The sequence below is a fragment of the Sebastes umbrosus genome, chromosome 11, assembly GCF_015220745.1.
Source record: "Sebastes umbrosus isolate fSebUmb1 chromosome 11, fSebUmb1.pri, whole genome shotgun sequence".
Lineage (NCBI taxonomy): Eukaryota > Metazoa > Chordata > Actinopteri > Perciformes > Sebastidae > Sebastes > Sebastes umbrosus.
In genome coordinates this window covers 25,235,049-25,242,743 of record NC_051279.1, presented here as the reverse complement: position 1 = coordinate 25,242,743, position 7,695 = coordinate 25,235,049, and positions in this window count along the sequence as shown.

Sequence of the window (7,695 nt, the reverse complement as noted above, 5' to 3'; positions counted from 1 at the left end):
TGAAATCTGGTTCATTTACAACATAAAGACAAGAAGAGCTTAACTCCATTCACTGGCTTTTTCTGGAGCTTTCAACATCATCTCAGTCTTCTTCAGCTGTTGAGTTTCAGCTCCTGCAAAAGTCAGCAAATGTCATTGTCCTTAATTCAAGATTTTTTTGTCTGCTGTTTCCAAGATGTAGAATAAACTTAAACGTTGAGCAGACAGCTGCTAAATGATTCAGTATTGCTAACAATGCTAGCCATGTCTGATAAATGCTTCAGTGTCATTTCTTCTATTTCTCTCAGTTTGAACAGTATAATGGTCCACGAGCTCTCAGGTGGTCCAGCAGCAGACTGGTTGTACTGTTTAGCTCCCAGTGTGTGTGTGTGTCTGTGTGTGTGTGCGTGTGCGTGTGTATGTGTGCGTGTGTGTTGGGTGTGGCTGATAACAGCCTCGAGCTGAAACACAGAAACTTAAACAAAAAAAATGTCAACAACATAAAGTTTTACAAACGGATAACAGTGTGTGTTTGTGTGTGTTTGTGTGTGTGTGTGAGTGTGCGTGTGTGTTTGTGTGGGTGGACTCTCAGCAGGAAGCAGCTCTCTCTCTCTCTCTCAGTGTCTCATTCAGTCTCTGTTTGTCTCTCTGGCGACGTCTCGCTGAGTTTTCGGAGGTTTTTTTTGGCGACCAAACCTGCACAGATGGCGACTAAGGTAAGAACAGCTGCACTGATCGATCCCATATTGATCAGATCAGAGATCCGGTCAGGAGGCCGAGTGATATTTGTAGAGAATAAAAAGCTCTTCATGCTTTATGATCCTGAGGATGAAAACAGATAATTAATTAAATGTTTATATTCTACTTATAGTAAACTATATTTATTCATCTCTCTTTATATGTTTTAACAACAAGCGTCCTGCTAATAAAGCTAATTATTAAAATTGATCATCTCTCATTATAAAGCGACTGACCTGAGGTCAGCAGCAGGGTGCGTTCAAATACACTGAGGAACTCCTGGAAAACTAATCTCTCATCCAACACTTCCTAACATGTAAAGTTTTGAAGAGAAGATTGTGTTTAAAGTCATAGACATCTTTTACAACTGCAAACTAAATACAAATAAATAACATTACAATACTACAAGTATAAATATACACTATATAGCTACTAAATATTTGCAGAGGTGTAAGGAGTACTCACATCATTTACTTAATTTAATACTACAGTGTAGAAATGCTCTCTTACAAGTAAAAGTCCTGCATTCAAAATGTTACTTAAGTACCAAAGTAGCAGCATCGCAATATACTTAAAGTACCAAAAGTAAAAGTACTTATTCTGCAGATTATTATTATATTATTGTTTTTATAATTATTCACTTTAATGTTGCAGCTGGTAAAGGTGGAGCTACTTTTAATTACTTTATATACTGCTGGTAGTTTAATCTATAATAATACCTCAACAATAATTAGTTTTGTTTTAATAATCTGAATTTAAAGTAACTAAATACATGTAGAGCAGTAAGAAGTACAATATTTCCCTCTGAGATGTAATATGTGTATGTGTTTTAAACACAAAAATACTGCTGGGTAGTTTAATCTATAATAGTACATCATCATTTATTAGTTATTATTATTATTATTATTAGTAGTAGTAGTAGTAGTAGTAGTATTAGTAATCTGAATCTGTAACTAAAGCTGTCAGATAAATATAGTGGAGTAAAAAGTACAATATTTACTTGAGATGTAGTGGGGGAGAAGCGTAAAGTTGCAAAAACTGGAAATACTCAGGTAAAGTACCTCATAAATTGTACTAAAGTACAGTACTTGAGTAAATATACTTAGTTACATTCCACCACTGCCTCTCTACATCACATCACAACAGATTTAACATGTTGAGTCACTCCAACAATCTTTGATATTATTGAATTAAAATGTATAAAAATGCAGAAATGCTGCATTAAATATTTTTAGTAAAGTGTCCCAGTTCACCTGAACACTGATCCCAGTTCAGTTCACACCTTCAGCAAACAAACTGCTCAGAACTGGATTCCCAAGAAAACTCAAGATGCCGCTTTTATTATGAAATGTGATCAGCGACAACATGACTTTATTCAAATAAAAATGTTTATTATATCAACTTATATTTACTTTAAACTCCTTTTTGTTTTTTAGCGTCCACTTGAACACGAGCCAATCAGTCTCTGTTTGACTTTCAGCAGTGCCCACAGTGATGATGTCACAAAGATAAGAAATGACAGGAAGTGTTGTGGCGAGATTTTATGAAGGTGATGCTAAAATGTCCAACTTCTGTTGAACGCACCATAAAGTTACAGCAAAGAGTATAGAAGCAAAGAGACGAAACTCAGCTGCTGCCGCCATTTTGGACTGAAACGCTTATTATATTTATAATATTTTATTGTTCAACACAGGTCATTTCAGTAGAATATGACAATAGAACAGAAATAATTTAGTTTTACTTTTGTACTGCTCTTTGTAGGCGGACGTTTTACTGGCGTCCGGTAGTCGCTTTCAGTCCAAAATGGTGGAAGCGTAGCTCTGCTGCTGGGCGCTGATGTTACAATGGAATGAACTATTGACTTTCACTTCTTATCAATATTCGTTCTTTGGTTACAGTACCAGGATTAGTGTTGTTGCTAGGCAATAGTGAGTTAATACATATGTTGGATTTATGCTGCAACAGAGTGAAAATATGAGTCAGGTTGAGTTAAAGTATCAGTTAGAAAAGGGATGTATTATTTAGTGTATTTATAATAAATACTCATTATGAATCAGCTGTGAGGGGTTCAGGTTCAGGAAAGATATGGGAACTCTTAAATATTGAAAAACTCAACAATGACTTTAAGTATGAGACAGGACATGTTTACCTGTTCACCGTGATTTTTTAAACCAACTTTAAACAATTTTATTCTGTCATTTTTTGTTTTGTTTGTTAATTTGCTAATAATTCACTTGGAAGTTTTCTAGAAGCAACAATATTATAACCCCCTTCTCTGTTAGTAACCATGATGAGGTATTTAGTGGGTGGAGTGTTAAGTGGAGGCAGGATAATTCTCTGAAAACGTTAGTTAACACTGGCTAGCAAGTATTGATGGTAGTGATGGGAATGCCGGCTCTTTTCAGTGAGCCAGATCATTTGGCTCAGCTCACCAAGAAGAGCCGGTTCTTTCGGCTCCCAAACGGCTCTTCATTTTACCACTTCTGCCTTTTATAATTCAGCCAAATTTAGCGCTGTTTTGACCTATGATTACTATGTGTGCAGATATATCACTTAAATTATTCAATATAATTATACTAAACCTTATCATTTCCAGAATACCATAATTTTACATGCTGCTTCGCGACTGTCGCTCATCTTGTCTGCTATTTGCGCACCGCACTCCTCTGTCTTTCTCTCCTCCTCTCCCTCCTGCTCTGTACCTGTAGACCGTCAGCCCAACCCTGCTTGATGATATGATCCTTGTCTGTCATCACCTGATTGGTCACACTGACGTGATTAACACAACATTCAGTCACAATCAGTGTATGGAGTACCCACAGCGCGAAGAAGATCATCATATCATTCTGCCTTGAATTAATAAAAACAAACAAAAAAACCCCGCAAACTACACCACTAATTGGTGGCTTGTTTTTTTAACAATGGCTGAAGAAAATACTAGTTTCCCGAGTGAGAAAGTTAACATTAACCTATGGGACCAGATTAGCCGACCCCTACGCCGCTGGAGACTCCTTCAGGAGGAGTAGACGGCTGGCTAACGTTAGTTAACTAGCTAGATTGTCTGTCTCCTGAACTGGCTATATTGTCTGGAGACTGAAGAGCCAGCTAGCTAACGCCTGCTCTCCTCTCGGTGAAGTAGTCTCCTGGCGGTGAGGAGTGAGGCAGAGGGATCGTGACCCAGCGCTGTCCGCTGTTGGGCTCATTTTCTGTAGCTCGGTGGAATTAGCAAGCTAGCTAGCTAAGTAGCTAGTTGCTAAATGAGTAAAATGTATCTTCATCCACACACTCTTGTCACAGTGTAGGAAAGCACAGTGCTATCACCAGATGAGGGACAACTTTGTTTGGCTCATTTTCTGTGTTTCATGACAGCATGGTGGAATTAGCAAGCCAAGCTAGCTAAGTAGCCAGCCGTCCGCCCTAAATTTAGGGCGTAGGCCTATAAATCTTTTGAAGTCTATAGTTAACTATCCTTCAGTGAAGTCAGTCAAAAATAGAGACGTACAATATCGGAAAAGCGTTTCAGAGATGAGAGAAAGGGTTGCTAATAGTTTAGCCTTCTGCTAACAGCAGCCAATGGCTCACGGCTGCGGTTAGCAGAAGGCTAAATATTAACAACATTTAGCCTTGAATCTCAGTTTGTCATCTCAAATGTATGTGATATCTGGATTCTGCCACCCAACAACACAGCAAGATGACATTTTAGATGTGTAGCTTTAGCCCACTGCTAGTGTTAAACCTCCAGTCTTTCCTTTGTTTAGCCTCCGGCTAACACTGTGATGTCATCATGATGTCCACATTAAAAGGGTCTATAAGATACCAATTATTATAGGCTAGGTAAAATAAAGACAGCGTTTGATTGGATCACCTCCAATTCATTAATACAATAGTATACTTCCGACATAGAGTATACTGGGGAAATATATAATTTACTTGAACTTAACTTAAGTATACTTCATAACATTAACTTGTAGTATACTGCTTTTTCATAAGGGAATTACTACCATATTCCTGTCATTTATCTCAAATTGAACCCCGCCCTTAAACATCTCACAATATGATCATGTAACTCTGCACATGAAGGAGTTTGTACAGCGACGTTTAGTGTTTGCTGGAACCAGAAGAAGGTTTTCTCATAGTTTGGCGAAGGTTTGGGATCAGCACATTTCTGCTGGATCTCGTCTGCGGCGCTCTGCAGCCGCCGCCCTCTTTCACAACAACAGCAAGTCCTCAGAGAGAGCAGCTCTGATCTCATTCAGCTGTTTAACTGTTCAGACTCTCTGTTTAACAGTCCGAGGCTCAACAAACAGCTGCTGAGGGCCCCTCACACTCCAGGGGCCCGCATTCTTCTCTCATAATTTCAGTATTTAAAGAGGAACACCCTCATTTTGTCAAACTTCTCTCTAATTTCAACTGGGAGGATGTTTGGGAGGCACTGATTTGAGGGTGCTGTATAAGTTGAGCACTGATATTAAGGGCCAAATGTGGGGATTTTGGGGCCCTGTAACAGAGTGTTGCATTATGGGAACACATTATGGGGCAGTGACGCCAAATTTCTGGATAATGTCACATTAGTTTTGACAAAGTTTGGGATTTGGGGGAACTATAACAAAAGCACAGTATAGCCTATTCACCTTATGTGCCCCGCCCTTTTTTTCACTTCCAGTTCGAACGCAATTGTGTTAGTTCTTCTGTTTTAGCGGCAGCAGTGGTATTTAGGAGCTACACTGCAGCGATCGGATGGTTTTACCAGAGACGGTTTTACCAGAGACAGTTTTACAATACCTCATTCATCAGCGATCACTGACTTGGAGGACGACATACTGAATGCAACAAATGTCCTGAAATCACATATGAGGACATTTGTAGTGACTCAAATTTTTTTATTAAACTGATCACATGTTGGAACTCTAAATGGTTACTTTCTCGCCTGAAAAAAACATTAAAATGTAAGAGTTTTTTAAGGCTTAAAAACATATTTTTGTCCAATAAAGAACAGTTTTTGGTAAATGAAACCTTTTTATAAACGTCAGTTAGGCTATTTTTTCTGTTTTTAGAAAGAAGTCTGGTTGTAGACGGTGATAATTTGGTTAAGGAAAACTATGACTTAATATGGTGGTCAACGACCTTTTTTCCATCATAAGACGAGTCGATAATGAGACGTCATTAAACACTAACTGTGACGATATCAACATGCAATATTGATGGCGAGAAAGACTGAAATGTAGTTAATTGTTAGTTAACTGTTAATCAAACACTCAGCTCAGTATCAGTGCAACGTATTGTTATATATATATTGTTAACATATTAACATCAGCTCTGGTTTAAATCCTCTGAATATTTAAGTCTTCTTCTACAACATTTATATCATCAAACACAAACCAAACTGCTCAAACACCTGTGTGACTTTGAAGTGTCAGGTGTTGCTAAATGTAGCTGCATTTTAGCATGTTTTAACCGCAACACAAAGAAGCAGATACAATATAAATACAAATATAAATAAATAAAGAGTATCTTTGATCAATGTAACACTAAAGTTAGTTTGAGCTTATTATCAATAGATTATGATGAAAAATGATTAATCTGATTTGCTAAAACTCTTGTTTACATTTTAAAATAATTATAAACAGTTTGTTATAAATTGGAAGTCATAATTGTTTGGGATTTTTCTTTTGTCCAGTAAAAACGCAGTAAAATCACTCCACTAAACCGTTTGTACTTTCTGAAAGTGAAAATATAAATGATTAACTGTAACACTCACCTCATAACCACTTTATACTCAGCTCAATGTGAACGTTTCAAATAAAAGAAAATCAAACGGTCGCTCCTGTTTCTGATTGGCTGACAGACTGAGTAACCGCAAAGATCCTGTGTTGACATAATGAGTCACTCGCAATGTTAATACGAGTCCCACCTTAATATAATAAGAATATTCTATTTTAATATTAACAGCTTGGTGTTATACAGTGGTAGAAAGTAATGAGTACATTTACTCAAGTGCTGTACTACTTGTACTTTACTTGAGTATTTCCATTTTATGTAACTTTAGTAATACTACTAATAAAGTCATGTTGTCGCTGATCACATTTCAAAATAAAATCTTTGGTGTTCTTGGGAATCCAGTTGTGAGCAGTTTGTTTGCTGAAGGTGTGAACTGAACTGGGACACTTTACTAAACATATTTAATGCAGCATTTCTGCAATTTTATACATTTCAATTCATTAATATAAAAGATTGTTGGAGTGAATCAACATGTCAAATCTGTTGTGATGTGATGAAGAGAGGTATGGAGGACAAAACTGGCCAAAATCAATCTCCGCTGTACGGAGCTGGAAATGAAGACTGGCTAGCTGGCTAGCATGTAGTCCATCTATGACCTCTGACCCCATGACCAATGTTGAGTGACAGCCCCCTCATTTGCAAATGTAAAAATAAATTTATTAAGAAAGAAATACAGAAATAAATAAGATGTGAAATGCAAAGGGAAAATCAAGCCGCATGTATAAATAAATAAATACATACATTTAAAAATGAATATAGAATAAATAAAAAATAAATGCAAAAAAAGATAAATAATAAATAAATACATTAATATATAAAAGTGAAAAATTAAACAGAAGAGTAAATAAATAAGGGAATTAATACAAAGATAAATAAATAAATAAGCAAATTAAAAAAGAAATATCAATTTGTTGCAATGTATCAATTCATTAATAGATACGTTTATTTTTAATATTATATTTGCTGCATTTAATAACATTTATTTATTTATTTTTTAATTTGGCAGGTATGATAATGATAATTTAATCAACTAATAAATAATGATGTATTATTGTAGATTAAACTACCAGCAGTATATAAAGTCATTAAAAGTAGCTCCACCTTTACCAGCTGTAACATTAAAGTGACACATTAATGCATCAATCATTAGAATACTATAATATAATATATAGTATTCTATATAATGAGTACTTTTACTTT